The sequence below is a fragment of the Acanthopagrus latus genome, chromosome 11, assembly GCF_904848185.1.
Source record: "Acanthopagrus latus isolate v.2019 chromosome 11, fAcaLat1.1, whole genome shotgun sequence".
Taxonomy (NCBI): Eukaryota; Metazoa; Chordata; class Actinopteri; order Spariformes; family Sparidae; genus Acanthopagrus; species Acanthopagrus latus.
In genome coordinates, this window is record NC_051049.1 from 30,664,051 (window position 1) to 30,681,623 (window position 17,573).

Below are 17,573 nucleotides of genomic sequence, written 5' to 3' on the forward strand. Positions count from 1 at the left end.
ATAATTTTTGTGACAGCGCGTCTACGTATATTATATCTATGGTAGCCACCACAGTCACTGCACACCGTAGCCACGTGCACACCTGCAGTGCTCAAACCCCCAACAACAAGCGGATTTATACCTGCAGCGGCGCAAGCTGGACCAGGATTTTGCCGGCGGTCGGTCCTGTTCTGTGCATCTAAACTGACTGATGTGGATTAATGAGACTAAAAGAGTCCGGACCGAGTCTGTTCGGGTCTGAGGAGATCCAGAGACGTGCGGACAACAAAGTTGAATCGGAATCTGTGGATTGTAGTGTGTAACTAGCCGCGAGCTGCTAGCCACTAGCCGCTAGGCCACCCACACGGCCCACCTCCCAAGTCGACGGACGCACCGACAGGTCCAAAACTGGACTTAGGGTAAATAATGTCTGCCACGCTTTTTTCGCGAACATTGCCATCACGTTTGCTTTGTGTCTGGTGCAGGAAGAAACGGTAAAAACAGGCTTTTGTCACGAAAGTTTCCAAGCAGCAAGTTTGGTTGTTGGGGAATGGGAAGTTGTGGGAGGGACTTAGGCGGATGAATGACGGTGTAGAGACAGCAATATTGAGAGTTGAGAGATTGGTGACATTTTGCATGTTTGGAGTGTGTAATCAGTGTGTTATGTACTGTTTGGCCTAGTGTGTTTAGTGTGTAGTAGAGTTGATTGTTTGTTTAATGAGTCCAAACAATGAGGAGACTGCTGAATGTGGAGCAGGCAGTGCAGCTCTTCATTCAGCTGGAAGGAGCTCAGGCAGACCTGAGCATTGCCTGCATTTAAATGTAATATAACATATAACTTTGTACATTTTTAAAATGTATGCACATATTTAGCAAACAACAATTTATATTTGCATTATAAGTAAAAAAAAAAAAAAAAAAAGGTTTGTTCAACATTTGTATTCACAGTGAAAAAAAATAACTTTTTCTACTCTGATTTTATGTTTTGGTTTTTTTTGTGAGTTTAGGTCCATTGTGTTACTACAGTATATCAAAATGAATAAAAAAAATAACTGTACAGTCACATGTTAGGTTGTGCTGAAAATAATGACACCAAGTAAATACTTTTTAAGGTGAAATATAATGGCAAAAACTACAATAGTAAAAAACGGCCAATTATACCTTGGAATATCGGATTTCACAACAAACCTAAATATCCCTGACGTCTCACCTTCAAACAAAGCCTCATATGGCCATCCAAAAAATAGCTACTTAACCTCTATCTTTTCTACTGGTATACATATGTCCAATAGGGCCTGCACTAGTAAAAGAAAACCCAACTAATAACAGAACTCTTATGTCATTTTAAGCCTGAATATTTGTGTTATTGCAGTGTTCGGCCATATTTTTAGGTAATTTAATTGTTTGCAGGTGCAAAAGTCCTTAAACGTTAAAAACATTAAAACATTAAAAAGACAAAAAAAATACAAAATCTCATGTAAAATTAAAGTTATTAACTAATTTAATATTGGAAAATTACTGTATTTGTTTTTTTTGTTGTTGTTTTTTTTACAGTGCACTAACCATTCTGAAACGTCCTGCTGCACCTTCTGGGTCTGATTCTGGGTCAAAGTGGTATGGTTGAACGAAAAAATCTCCACGAGCCATAGCGATACATATATACATCCACCGTAAACATTAGCGCATGCTACTGCTAAAGCAAGGGGCATTCTCTCCCTGAGAGTGCTGTAGCAAGCATGGCTCTCCAGATAGGCGTTGACAGACTGAGCCCATTAGCATTTAAAGGTGCAGGCACAGAAACAGACTTTTCTGAATAGAGCTCTGTAGAGCAACTTTTAGACAGCTGAAATTCAGGACCATGCATGGGTTTGGGGCAATGCATATCGAATACAGAGTTGTTGGACCTCTGCCAGCTGTGTGAAATTGATGAAAAACAGTATAATATAGGACCTTTAAAATATTCTGATTTATTTCATGTCGTTTAATTTTCTGGCCTAGGCAACATTTACAGTAGGTTACAGGTTAGCATCTCTATTGGCCATCTGTTGCATCTGTAGGCTAGTCCATTATTTTTCTCATTCTCTTAGCTTATTACAGTTCTCATCTTTCCCCCTCTTTGCCTCATCATCTTCTGCCTTTCTTGCTGCAACAAATGATAACTTGGGTTGATGCAGTCTTACCACTACGTTGCATCTTTGCTCTGATTCATTCAATTACCGTTCTAAAAATAGACCTGTAGACATGTTGCGAATGTGTTTACTTTCAGCTTTAATGAATCACATATATATGGACCTCTGTCACACGAGACCGCGTTGATGTCATGATAATTAGGTGGGCTTTATGTATTTGGTTTTTCAGCTTTATGTTTACATTTTTACTCGCTGAAATACAAAGGGGAAAAATGAAAATGAAATTAAACTTAAGGAAAGAAATACAGAGGACATGACCTTGGTGTCCTCAGTGGTGGCTATGGCCCTGACTACATATATCTATAATAATGTGCTCTGTGTAAACATGTCAGCAGCATATAGCCTCACCCTTTGAAGTTACTGTTGTGGTTTCTGAGGTGGACGGTGTGCCGAAAAAGATACCAAAAGTTCAACTGTGGCTCCAGAATGTCTGTACATAATACAGATAATAAAAAAATAAATGGCTAATATGTGTCAGTAGTACATATTGTCTGACAAGGTTTCCATTATGGATAGGTGTAGCATGGTGATTTTGCATACGATTAATCAGTCACATGATTGTACAAGGAATCATGGGTAGACTATCTTAAGTGGTGTGATGGGGGATTCATGTTAATGTATATTTAAGACACACTGGAATTTTTTTGTACTGTTTTAAGTACATATATACACTGATCAACCACAACATTAAAACCACTGACACGAGACGTGAATAACATTGATCATCTCATCACAGTGGGATGTTCTTGTGGGGAAACGTTGGGTTCTGGCGTTCACGTAAATGCCACTTGACACAAACCACCCATCCAAACACTGTTGTGGACAAAGTACACCCCCTCATCACAACAACACTACCTGATGGCAGTGGCCCCCCAGCAAGACAATGTGCCCTGACAACCCAAAAACACTGCTCAGGAACTCAGCTTGAAGAACGCAATAAAGGGCCCAAGGTGTTAACTGGGCCTCCAAATGTAAAAAACAGTAGTAAAAAATAAACAATATAATGAAAAAGTTAAGAAAAATAATAGGTTTGTATATACGTATAAACTAGGGCTGTCAGTTTAACGCTTTAATTAGATTAATTAATTACACTGCAAATTAACGTGTCATAAAAATTAATGCAATTAATTCTGAGATTCTGAGTGGCAATTCAATGCGCGAGCATTTTAAATTTGGCCCATTGAATGACCCGTAGGCTACTTGGCAGTGGCACGTTACGGTAGCACTAGCACCAAGGAACTTGTCCGGACGTCTTCGTCACTTCCCACCTGTGTCGCAAGTCAAAGCAAGGTGACAACATACATGAGCCGTTTTCAATTTTTTCAATTTGCCTGTCCTTTTGGCGGCTCAGTCCACGGTTTTAGACAGGGGCCGGCAAATTGGGGGTCTGTTTTGGTCTGCCAATTTTCTGCCTCGGAGGGTACACTTATTTCCTCCTCGCTTGCTATCAAAAAACGAGGCGGAAATGTGCCGACCTCTGCGTGGGATGGGCAGAGGTGTGAGACCTGCACTGTTGTGCGACCCACAACTGAGGAGTTTTAAAACCAAGAAACAGCTGACCACAGCAGTCAGTCCATCGCTTTATCCGCGGACATTAAGTTGAGCAACTGGACAGCCGCTGAGATCCAGGAGATGCAGCATCTCCTTGGTCTCTGTAGCTGTTTGGTTGTGTCAGCAAGCTAAGGACGGTTGCTACTTTCTAATTAAAAGCCCCCTGCTTAGAACCTATTTCTAAATGGGGTGCAATGTAAAGCTCTTATTTTGAAGACAAATTCTATGGCTCTTGTTCACAGCCTTATACTTCTACTATTCATTTTGAATTGCTGTATTTAGTCAGCTTTGATATTGCTGTATTTAGTCAGCTTTGGTATTGTTGTATTGCGTCAGCTTTAGTGCTGATTTTGAATTGAGAGTCTGCTTAAGTGCCTATTTGAGACTCAGCCTTATTTTATTTCTGAATTGTATTTATTTAAGAGTATTTGTATTGCATTTTTGAATAATGCACCTGGCCTAATTGGTTTGCTGGGATGTGCTTGACCATTTTCTTTTAAATTTCATTAATGAAACGCACTTCAAAAAAAAAAATGTGGATTTCAAATTTTCTCTTTTTAGTGTATTCAATTGATTAGTCATGCAATACAATTTTGTAATGTCCTAGAATTTGATTTTTTTTATTTGGGTACCTTTAGCAGATATGAGATTAAAATGCGATTATTTAATTGCAAATCCTGTAATTAATTAGATTAATTTTTTTAATCGCCTGACAGCCCTAATATAAACATGATATTGTGCAAATTTAACATGTAATTATAAACAGTGTGACAGTGAATTTTCATGTACAAAAAAGAAATTTGGGTATTAAAAAATGAGTTTTGTAGAGTTACTATGGAGAGTGTGAATCAGCTCATCACAGCTGATCACATCAGTTTGATCCCATTTAACATAGTGATCAAATTGAGTCTAGATGTCCTTTGATTAACTAGTTGGTGTTATGCAGTTGTGTCCCCAGGTGGGGACTGAAGACAGACAGGAATCCCTAACGTCACTCCAAATATGTATTTTCTACCTCACCTGGGGGAGTGGGAATCCTTCAGTAGCAGCGATGACAGCTTATCCATCATCCTGCTCTCTTCCACCACCTGCACTGGGTAAAGAGGGCATCCCAGGATGGAGCTGGCCTTCTTGATAAGTTCATCAAGTCTTCTCCTACCTGCTGCCAAAATGCTGCTGTTCCACCATACTACTCCATAGAAAATGGCTGATGCCACCCCAGAGTCATTCATAGATAGATAGATAGATAGATAGATAGATAGATAGATAGATAGATAGATAGATGCATTTGGAATGTCCTAATCTTTGTGAATGTTTCACAGTTAGAGTTGTATGAAGGAGTAGGAAGAGTTTGATATTGAGTGGGTTTTAAGTCATTTCTCATTGACTTGTGTTATCACTTAGAAATGACTAACATTGCATATTTAAAAAAATGTTTTAATGGGATTTGAAAGATTAATAATACCTTGAATGTCTAAGAATGTGGATTACTTCTATAATGAAAAATAAATATAAATGAATAAAGTTTGAATGGAGTTTCCATCTGAAAGGGTGAATGAGTTGATACTGTTTGTAAATGGGTATTTTTGAACATGACATGGTACATGGGAAAGAAATGTCAGAAAAAATGAATTTTTGAAAAATTTGAAATTATGAATGATATTAATGAGAAAAACAATACCAATAATACCCGGAGAAGAGATTAATATTTTGATGTTCGAATGAAGTGAATTTGTTGAAAAACTAAAGCCGAACTTAATTGGTGGCTTTAATTTACCGTATTTTCACGACCATAGGGCGCACCGGGTTATAGGGCGCGGTTTCAGTTACGGGTGCTTTTTCTGTATTTAACAAATACATAAGGCGCACTGGACCATAGGGCGTGGGCATGGTAAAACACACCGGTAAAACATGCATGCTAGTGTGTGTATTTAAAAAGGCAGCGGGAGCAAAACTGAGTTTGGTTGTGCTTTATTGAAATCCTGGCCCGGATGGAAAGATGGCACCGTTTCATGAAGCGAAAGCACCAAGACGGACCTCCTTGAAAATGTTCAATTTTCATTTCTTCCGCTATCGTTACTGCCCTTAGTCGTATGGTGACTGTAGAGACGCTTCTTCCAGCTGTCCTTTGACCGGCAGTCCATTGCTCGAGTCGGTCTTCCAACTCGGGCCATCTCGCCTTGTGTCCGCGGAAATTCAGCTACGTCTTCTTGACCTGTCGCAGCTCGTTTTCCACTTGCGAACCATGGATTCATTGATATTGTATTCCCTCGCGGCTGCTCGATTCCCATGTTCCACCACGTAACTGACAGCTTTCAGTTTAAACTGTGCTTTGTAAGCATTTGCCATTATCGGGGTTGCACAATGACGCACATACCGGCACAACGTTGTCATCTAGTCCTCTGTTACGTCTGCCTTACAACAACAACAATAACGCTCACACTTCACCCTTCAATGTTCTCATGTAATCCGCCTTACAAAAAAACAACACATTAGGCGCACTGCACTAGCCGCACATTTTGGAGAAAATTTGAGACGTTTAGGTGCGCCTTATGGTCGTGAAAATACGGTATTTAAAGTCTCGTCTGAATGTAATGAAGCTTCGTAATAGTTGGGTGAGAAGGAAGCAGAAGTTTTTGTGTGTGTGGTCAGAAATGTGTCTTGTGGAGCATTTTAGAAAAGTGGATGTGTTTGCCTGCCTCCAGATACTTTTCCTGTCAGTTTAATGGGACTCAGTGCGGCAGTTGGTCGGTGATCCTTCAGTGAAACGCCCACCGAGCCAAAAGTTTTTGTCCAATTGCCTCCAGAGATCCACTGTAACACCAGCACGTGTGTATCTCGCTGGTGTTTTTATTATCTGCTGGAGTCAAAATTGTGGAAATGGTGGCGATTTGAAGATGACATTTTCTGAATTTTTTGCAGCTCACTCCACTCTGTCAGTTGGCTCCTCCACTATGGCTGTCAGCATTCCACCCCATACACACCAATGCAAAAATCTCAAAGTGGCTGAAAAGTTATCAGTGTTTTAACTGTGACTGTGCAAAAAGTATGAATGCTGTGAAAAAGTTGAATTCAGTGGAGAAAGTCCTAATCTTTGTGAATGTTCAGCAGTTTGAATGGAGTTTCTATGTGGAGGTGAGAATGACTCAATGAGCTTTGAATATGCTTGAAAAGGTGTGAAAATTGAAGATTTTTGAAGATTCCTTCATCTGCTTGAATGGGGAAAAATGGGTGAAAAATGTCAAATATCTCTGAAATTATGAACAATATCGATTAGAAAAATAGATGCAATGTATTCCCAATTAAGATGAATATTCTGTGTTTGAATGGGGTGAATCCGTTGAGAAATGTTGAAGGAGTTAAAGGCCAAACTTTCTGACCCGGATGATATAATAACAAGAAAAACTGCATTTCCTGCGAAAATACAGTGTGAATGCTAAAGGCTGAAGCGATTTCAGAAATCTGCTGAAAGTACTGCCAAAAATGCACTAAACTACAGGTTGAATGGTCAGGAATTTGCAGAAAAAGTTGAATTTTTCAAAAGCTGAAGAGGCAGAAAGGCTTAAAAGTGATAGGTTGAATGGACTAGCAAAGGTGAACATTTTCATAGCTGAACAGTCTATCCAGCTGAATACAAAGCTGAATGTTTGAAAGAGCTGAAATGGCAGAAAGATGAATATCTGAAAAGGCAGGAGAGTAAGAGGGCTGGGAGAGCATAAAAAGTTAAAGATAAACATTTTGATAGCTGAACAGTTTCTTTAGCTGCTCATATAACTGAATGTATGGAAAAAGCTGTAGATTGAGAGGGCTGAAAGAGCTTACAAAGGTGAAAAAAGGCTGAAAAGGTGAAAAGTTAAAGGTAGAGAGAGCTTAAAATGGCTGCACATATGCTGCAGCAAGAGCAGATTCAAAGCTGAAAATGTCCCCATGAGAATGAACGAAAAAACGCCTCCCAAACCCCTGCAATTTTTGAAAAAACTCAAACGGTTATCACCAAAATATTTATATATTATAAATTTGGAATGGTGTCTCTAGCTCAAAAGAAAGATGAATATTTCAGAAAGCTGAAAAGGCAGGGCAAAAAGAGTTTAAAAAGTTGAACATTTTCATAGCTGAACATGAAGTGAAATGCTTGAAGGAGTTGAAAAGGCAGAAAGATGAATATCTTAAAAAGCTGAAAGGTCAGAAAAGCTGAAGGGGGCTGAAAGAGTTGAAAAAGTTTAACATTTGTTCAAAAGTTGAACACATTGAATGTTAGGAGCTGAAAAGGCTAAACAGCTGTAGAGTAAGATTGCAGAAAAAGCTTAAAAAGATGAAAAAAGGCTAAAAGGTGAAAAGTTAAAAGCAGAAAGAGCTTAAAACAGGTGCACATATGCTGCCGCAAGAGTAAAGCCAAAGCTGAAAATATCCCTATAAGGAATGAATGGGAAAATGCCTCCCAAACTGCTGTGATTTCTGAGAAAATGGCAATGATTATCAACAAAATATGTATGTGTTGAGTAACAGGAGACATTGAAGAAAGCGGTCATGTCATTTTTATTTCTTTAGAGTGAGAAATGAGGGCAGAAAAGCGAGAGACAAATCAGGTACCGTCTGTTCTCCTCCAGAAATTTAGGCTCAAAATTAACATTGCAGCTTATGGGGGAGCTGCTTGAGTTCTTGTTGCTCTCGGGCTTCTAAATCCAAAACTGTGAGTTTTCCGGATTTCCTACATTTCTATGTATATATTGTCTATGTGGAGTAAAAGATGTGGGATCCAAATCAAGCTGCGGAGAATTTTGTTCCCGTTTTTCCAGCTGCTGGGAAAACACACTGGGGTGCGGCAGTTGATGATGTCACACACTCTAGCTGACGCAATACACACCCATTATAAAACCAGAAGAGGAGCTAAAAATCCTTAAGTTAAACTGTGATGATTTCAAAACCATACAAGATTTTTAAAAACTGAATACATCGCCAATAGTTCAAGGTCTACTGACTCGTTTAAAGTTTGAATGGTGTCTCTATCTCTAAGTATGAGCGAGAAGAAGAGGTTGAAACGCGATGAGTTTTGAAGAGGACTTGAAAATTTTCCCATTTGCGTCAATGTTAAATTTTTTTCAGAAAAAGCTGAATTTCTGAAAAAGTTGAAAAATTAAAAAGCTGGAAAGTACAAGGCTGGAAAAGCTTAAAAAACTTAACATAGCTGAACGTATGCTGATGTTATAGCAGAATGAAATTTGAAAAATTCCCTGTAAGGATGAATGGGCAAAATTTTGCAGAAAAAGCTGAATATTTCCAAAAGCATAAAAGGTACAAATAAGAAGTGAGCCAAAAAACGTACGGAAGAAGAATAACTAGACAATTCCCTGCTGGGAAATCGCGAGAGTGGGCTGTGCGCTTTGCCCTGTGACAAAAAAACTATGAAAGGTAAAGCTAAAAGTTGAATCCCACGTTGATAATTTGGACTTTTATCTACATTTTAAAGTTTGAATGGTGTGTCTAGGTCAAAGTTTGCCAGAGAGATCTTTTTTTCAATCTTTTCACCTGGTCTCATTCTCTTTTTGTGTATGTGTTTGTGTAGTTAGCTAGTTAGGTAGTTAGTTTCATTTATTGTCCACAATGTGGTAATTTGTCTTTGGTTTCATAAAAACAACAAACAGGATGGCAACAACAACAACAACACTTACACACAAACATCTTCAGGGCAAAAAGCAGGACAGCAGTGGCACCTTTTCTGTCAGGTCACATCTCAGATATTGAGGCCAGACTTGCAACTTCAGTGGCAAGCCTAGTGATCTAGTGGTGCGGGGGCCCTGTGCACCCATATAGTCCGCATGTAGCAAGAAATGGTTCTGAGATCCATACTGTAGCTCTGTTTCCCAATGACAAACATGGTGGCCCTGCCTTCCCCCCTCTGGTCTTTGCGACCTCCTCATAGTCTGTCTGAATATGCTTTGTATTTGGAGGAAAGAGCATGTAGCTTATTCATTAGCTGTAAAGTCATACTTTTAATAATTCTGAATATTGTAAAGATTATGCAAACCTAAGTAGGATATATCTGAGTCAGGCATGAAGATGCCTATCATCAGCTTACACTCAGTGGAGTAAGCCTTAACCAGGATAGGTAGTTGTTGATTTATCTGCACGCTAACATTCAGTGTTGGTCTGTTGGAGCTCACTGGATTACAAATGTGTATTATATCAGCTCCTGTAGAATGTGAAAGCAGGTGGTGTCTGTGGTCGTTTGTCTTTTGCTAAGTAGTGTGAAAGGCTTGATATGGAAGCTGAGTTCAGATCCACAAACATTAAGTTCTGTATAGTCATGGGCATAACAATTAAAAGAGCATCTGAGGCCCTGACCTCCTGAACAGCCTGGGTCAGGCTCAGGCTCTCAGTGTCAGGACAGTTGACTGCTCACATGTTAAAAAACTCTACTGACTTGTGTGTGAAGAGAAAGAAAAAAGGGAGCTCTTGCCACATACCTGGTGTTGAGCTCAAATCACCATCTGCTCAACACCAGTCACACTCTCACTCCAAACACTCCAAACAGTGTGCACTTGATTTATAAAAGCTCATTTTATATACACATAAACATGGATATTATGTATTCTGTTCCAAAAGTGTGTGACTGGATGCCAGTGTTTGTGCACAGTGTTAGGGAAATAAAACTGACTGTGGAGGCCATGTCACATTCACTCTGTGATCACAGGGGACTCATCGACATACACCAGTCTAACCACAGATGAAGTGTAGGAGTGTTTCCACCTGCAGTTATGACCAGCTACACTGTCTGCTTCACTAGAGCAGACTGAGGTAAAAAGTGAAGCAAAGCTCAGTGTGGGATCATGTCAGAGTGTGAATGCTCCTGTTTTTACTTCAGTATTAGTTAGCCATCAGAGGAGTGCATTGCTGCCAAGCCACCCAAGAAGAGCCCAGGCTGTGAAAAACCATGCCATTCCATCATCATGTGATGCATTGTGGGCCAGCTGAATTTTTTCCTTTAAGCTTATGTTATCAAAGAAGTCCATGGAAGTGGCTGAAAAATATTGCAATTGTTATTAGGGCCCGAGGAGGGAATCTGCGAGGTCCTTATTGTTTTTCCTAAGGATTATTTATTAGGGCCCGAGCAGGTCCCACACCTGTGAGGTCCCTATTGTAATTGAAAGAGAGAGAATTATTCTTCTGTGGTTTAACTGCTGTTTTGGAAGCCTGAACATACCCCAAAACTCACCAAATTTGGAATATGTGTCACATCTGGCGAAAAATTTGATCATTTGATGTCAGTGGGCATGGGCATGGCCTTCAGGCTCTGTAGCGCTCCCTATTGTTCCTGCCTGCCTTCCACAAAAAAGATGCACAAAAACGTCTGGGGACCGATACTGTCACTCCAACAGGAAGTTGGCCATTTTTTAATTTTTTTTTTTCAACTTTAATTTTTATTGTCATACAACCATATCATCAGTTACATGTACTTAAGTTGTTTTATGAGACAAGGTAGGAGGTAAAAAAAAAAAAATTAAAAAAAAAAAAAATCAAGTGAGAGAAAAAAAAGAAGTAAAATTAGATAAAAGAATATGGAAACTTAAAGACAAAATGCCAATATATAGAACAGTTACATTTTTGTCACAAAATGCCATGCATCCCCATGTCTACCTCCTAGGGGTTAGAGGGATAGGCAATTTTAAACGCTCATTGCATCAATATGCTCAATATTGGACTCAATCTTCTGTCAAATGTGTCCTTTTGTAATCTTAGCAGGAAAATTATTCTCTCCATCTCATAAATTTCCAGGATCTTTTGGGTCCACAAGTCGTATGTGGGTGGCTCAGGCTTTAGCCAGTTAATTGTGATGCATTTAATTGCTGCAGTTAGCAGGATTTGCAATAAGTAGTTTGTAGCTCTTCGCTCTATTACTTGTGGTTTTACCACCAATACAGCAATCAGTGGATCTTTAGGGATGTTGGCATGAAAAACAACTGCAAGAACTTTATATACCTCATCCCAAAATGACCTCAGTTTGGGGCATGCCCAGAATATGTGTAAATGATTACCTATGTGCGCTCCACAGCTTCTCCAACATTTGTTATTGTGTGTTGGGCCTATTTTTGCCACTATTTGTGGTGTTCGAAAATATCTAGTAAAAAATTTCAACTTGAATTCTCTCCATGTGTTTGAGCTGGTTACAAAATGTGCTTCAGAACAGATGATCTCCCAGTTTCCCCTTGATATCGCTTGATGCATCTCAGCCTCCCATCTCTGTTTAATTTGTACTGAGTTATTTGGGTTCAAATTTCATTTCAAAATTGCTCTAATCCTGTGGGATTTGCAATTTTGGCCCAATCTTTCTGTGCTGTTAAAAGGTGTCTCAGTTGTAGATACCTGAAAAAGTCAGTTTTGGGGAGGAGGAAATTATTCCTTAATTTTTCAAATGACTTCATAGTGCCCTTCTCAAATAATTGATGGATATATTGAAGTCCATATTCTGACCATCTTCTAAATCCCATATCTAATTGGGCAGGTATAAAATTCCTAATTGAGCCTATGCTTGTTAATGAGGAAATTGGTCTGGGTAATTTTAACAGGGATTGTATTTCTCCAGATCTTTAGGGTGGACATGGTCCACTCTCCCATCTCAGTGTTTTTCAGAGAGATATCTAGAAAGGGTAGCTCAGATAGAGACTGTTGACATAGACTTTTTTCAATGTTGAGCCATCGTGCATCCGTGAGGTCCCTGAGCCATGCTGTCAGAGGTTTTAATTGTGCTGCCCAAAAGTAATATTCAAGATTTGGGAGTCCCAATTTACAAATGTGCATTTAGGTAGCTCTAACAGTAGCATTTGGATAAAGTAACCTGGGTAGTGCATTCATACGTATGCTTTCCATGCGTCCTAGTAGGGATAAAGGGAGTGCCATCCATCTGTCCATATCATTGCTAATATTTTTAATTATTTTCTTATAATTTGCATCATATACTTTCTTTAATGATGGGGGATATATATCCCAAGATACTTAATACCCTCTCTGAGCCACTTGAATCCACTTCCATCTATAAACTGCTGTGGGACTTTGCTTCCCATACTCATAGCCTCAGTTTAATCTAGGTTCACTTTATATCCCGAGTAGAATCCAAATTCAGAAATTATCTTTTTTAAGTGTGGGACTGTCAATGTAGGTTCTGTCAGGTAAAGCAGCACATTGTCTGCATATAGCAAAATTCTATGGTCTTCTCCATTAATTGTTATGCCTTTAATATTGTTATCCTCTCGGATGAGCTGAGCCAATGGTTCTCTACTAATCGCAAACAGGAGAGGGGACAGTACACATCCCTGCCTGCATCCACGTTGTAATGTGAAGGCCTTTGACCTGAATCCATTTACTTTAACTGAAGCCTGTGGGCTTGAGTATAGTGTTTGAATCCATTTCAAGAAGTTTGGACCAAATTTAAATCTTTTCAATGTTTGAATTAGAAACTGCCAGGATACATGGTCAAAAGCCTTGTGTGCGTCAAGTGATGGGACCATTGTCTCTTGCTTCTTCCCTTGTGGGTTAGGGTTAGATTTTAGCTTTTGTACAATATTTGATGATTGCTGTTTCCTTAAAGCAACCGGATTGCTCTGTTTCCATGTTAATAGAATTTTTGCTTCGTAAATCGTAAATTGCCTTCAATCTTGTCAGAAATTAAATTATTTAGTTATCGCTGTGCTTCTTTAAGCGGGGTCAATAAACTGGCAGATGGTGCCTGTTTGTGTTGTTGTTCTAATCGTTTGATTGTCTCCTCTAATTCTTTTTGTCTGGCTTCTTTTCTCTTCTTTTGGGCACTCGAAAAAGCAATAATACGGCCTCTAATATTGGCTTGGCACAATCCCATAAAACAAGTGGCAATATCTCTGGAGTGTAGTTTGTTTCTAGGTAGAATTTTAATTCACTTTTAACAAAGGTGATAAACTTCTCATCATTTAGGAGAGATGTGTTTAACCTCCACAGCCTGGAAGATGGATTGTGTCCCAAATCCCAAGACATCAGCAGGTGGGCATGATCTGAAAGTGTAATTGGGAATATTTTTATATCGACTACTCTATGGATCTCGGACTTGGGGGTAAAGAAATAATCGATTCTAGAATAGGATTGATGTCTCCTTGAATAATATGTAAAGTCTTTACAATTGGAGAATTTTTGTCGCCATATATCTATTAAACTGGACTCTTTAGATTGACCATTTAACATTCTGCTCATTCTTGAAAGTGGTGTTTTTGGAGCTGGTTGTCTGTCTAGGTTCTGTGACATGACACAGTTAAAGTTTCCTCCCATCAGAAGGAGTCCTGTACTATTCGTCAATATAAAATTGAATATGTGTTTTATAAAGACTGGGTCCTCCTCATTAGGGGCATAAACATTCATTAAAGATATCTCAATCACATCAATGATTCCATTTACTAAAATGAATCTGCCTTCAGTGTCCTTATGGGATGCTGTGGCAGTAAACTTTACTGTTCTGTGCACTTACATAGACACTCCTCTCTTCCTCCCTGACTTGTGTGACGAGTAGTAGACCTTGTCCGCCCAGGATCTTTTTAACTTGTCATGCTCCATATCTGGGTCTCCTGTAAAAAGGCAATTTGACATCCTATTTGTCTCAACTGGTTTAAGATCTTCTTTCTTTTGATAGGGCCGTGGAGTCCTCTAACATTATAACTTATTATTTTAAGTGAACCCATAATTTAAGGTGTGTTTGATATATAATAGGTGGGGAGGTAGACATGAGGAGGGAGAGAAAGAAAACAAAACAAAGAAACCAAAAAAAGAGGAGAACGTTGTCAATGTAATAACTGAGATTGAGGCATAGTAAAATGCATTAGCATAAGCACTTCTCTGGAACAAAGAGATCCCGGGGGAACAGGGAATCTGAACTGTAAGGCTAAAACATCCATGCTAACGGCCTCTTAACAGCTGGAGTTGAGCTCCAGTAGAACCGTGTACATGTTATCTACAGAACATTAATTTAAGTAGTGGTACAAATAAAATAATAATAATAAAATATAGAAAAAGGAAGCAAATGAAATGACATCTGAAATACTGCCTTAAGATACTATCACATGGCATCATATCTTCATATTCATACAGTAACTTATGACTCTGATCAGACGTTAACTCAAAATGTTTTCAGTGTCTTACAATGATCTGGGAGTTAAATAAGGAGGGAAAAAGCAAATAACATTACCATCATTTACGCTATGTTAACGTATAATTTGTCTCAGTCCTTTGTTTTTACATTAAGTTTTAAAGGATATAAAATATATATAAAAATATAAAAGTGCTGTCTCTTGGCTGGATACTGGGTCCGTGTAGGGACGGGACAGAGTCACTGTCCATTTTCCGCTGCTGATGCTGGAATTATGCTCCTGTTCACATACCATGGCCTTGGCTGGCTCCAGGAATAGCTGGTCCTCTCCGTTTAACATAATGCGAAGCCTCGCGGGGAATATAAGGCCATAGCGGACAGCCTGACAGCCGCGGAGCATTTTCCTTACGTCGTTGAATGTCGCCCTGGCTGTGAAATCCAGGTAAATGGATATCTGTTCACCACCAAGCCGAAGTGGGGCTCGTTCTATGGCTCGTTTTAAAATTTCCATGCAGTCTTGGTCATGGTGCATTTTCGCAATTATCACCCGAGGTCTCCCATCCGATCTCTTAGGTGCTAGACTGTGGTATGCTCGGTCCGCTTTGAGGTCTCTGTCCATCTGTAGCACTTCTGTCAGAAGTTTGGAGACCGCCGTTACGGAGCTGGAGCCCGGCTTCTCAGCCACTCCAGCGATGCGCACATCGCCTCTCCTTATCCTTCCCTCCAAATCGTCACACTCCTCTTTCAGTTCTTGTGTAGTTTCCGGGTAGTAGGTGATGTTTGACCGGGGTCTTCTGATACACTTTTTTCCGCGGCTGCACTCAGCCTGTTGCTGGAGGTCCCGTTGAACTTGAATTTCCTGAGTTTTGTCGCCATTAAAGTTATTTTTCTGACCACTATTGTATCCTTAAGGTTTCAGAATATCGATTTTAAACTTTTTGGCTGTTATTCATACAGAGGGTGGAGTATATATTCTAAATTAATAGTGGTTCCACTGGAGCTCTGGAGAAAGCTGTTACGCCATGTCGTGCTCACTAGCACCCCCCGAAGTCGGCTATTTTGATGTGTGTCGTCATTTTTCCCAAATTCATGCCTGAACAGGTCACCTGCGAGGTCTCCATTGTTTTCCCAAGGATTATTATTATTAGGGGGGCAAGCCCGAGGGGCCCCCCAAGGACCAGCGGTGCTAGGAACCCTATTGTAATTGTAAAGATTTTTAGGGCCCAAGTAGGGAACCTGCAAGGACCCTATTGTTTTTCAAAGGATTCTTTATTAGGGCCCGAGCAGGGAACCTACAAGGACCCTATTGTTTTTCAAATTTTTTTTTTTTTTTTCTTCAGAGAAAATGATTGCATTTTTCACTGCCTGGACACACCCCAAAACGCACCAAACTTGGAATATAAGTCACACCTGGCGAAAAATGTTCTAATCTATTGTCGCTCTGAATTTCCACCACTAGGTGGCACCGTTATAAAGGAAAGTGCATTTTGGATAATAACTCTCATATACTTTTTTGCACATTCAAAACCCTTATGTCCACAGTGAACTGGGTTGAATCTCAAGTTATAGGCCCCGCCCATTTCTGCCTCCATTTTTTTTTCACTAGTTCGCAAAATGTTAAAAACCTACTTTTATGAACTCCTCTCAGGCGACTTCACCAATTTGCACTAAACTTAGCACACAGCATCTGTGGATCCTCCTGAGAAAAAGTTACCAAAACACTTATAATAGAAAATGTAGTTTTTAATTTTAAAGTGTTGCATATCTCAATGGTGTGTTTGGCTGACATAAAACTTAGGATATTACTGTGACATGATCCCCCAAGGGTCTCTGCAAAATCTAAGGCGATGACCACAAGGTGGCGCTCTTTAAATATTTTATATCTCCACATTGGTTGGGCGGATTGACACAAAACTTTTGAGGAGACTCTTGAGGATATCTGACATGACTTACCAATCTGCCATTAGGTGGCGCTCTGATGCCAGTTTAATTTTATGTTTGGCCCTTTGCACACACCATAACACTTACGGCCCATAAATCCCAAATAATATGTAGCACATTGTTGAACATTATATCTACCTGTTCCCTGAGTTGAGCTGAATTGTGTGGTGTAGGCCACGCCCATTTTTGTGTAACTTTCCATTTGGAAGATCACGACAAATGAAAAATGCACTTTTCCGAACTTCTCCTAGGCAATTTCACCAATTTGCACCAAACTTTACATGTAGCATGTGTGGACCCTCCTCACAAAAAGTTATCAAAAGAATTTTGATTGAAATATATCTAAAAAAATTAAAAAATTAAAAAAATAAAAAATTTGCACATTGCGTTTAAAACACCTCTCGTTGTCAGCAGTGCCTACAACCGGTCATGCCCTCCCTCATCGTCCTCACCAGTGCCACAGTTGTCTGCACATTGCTGGGTATCTGCTGTAAATTAATCTTTCCACGCTGGAAACACCGCATAGACAAATGTGGCAGCAGGTCACAAAGGAGATAGAGGGTGGCCAGAGTCTGGTAGTCCTACAGCCACGCCAGGAGTCCAAATGCTGTTGCATTGTCCTTGGTCTCATGGTCCAGGCTAAGCAGCATGGTGGGCAGGCTCTTATGGAGAGCCTTGCATGCTTCATTGTGGCTGAGCCATCTGGTATCCATGGCGTTCTTCATTGTTGTTCTGATGATGTCCAGCATGTCCTGAAGTTGTAAAACAATTCAGTCAGTGATTCATACAACTTAATTTTTCAAGTTAGTAAG

At 39.7% G+C, this 17,573-nt stretch overlaps 1 protein-coding gene across 1 annotated transcript in view; it reads left to right on the top strand.

Annotated features, from left to right (window-relative positions):
* Positions 1–17,573, top strand: part of LOC119028828 (artemin) — a 76,853-nt gene that overhangs the window by 21,082 nt on the left and 38,198 nt on the right. The gene's annotated exons all lie outside the window — the stretch shown is intronic.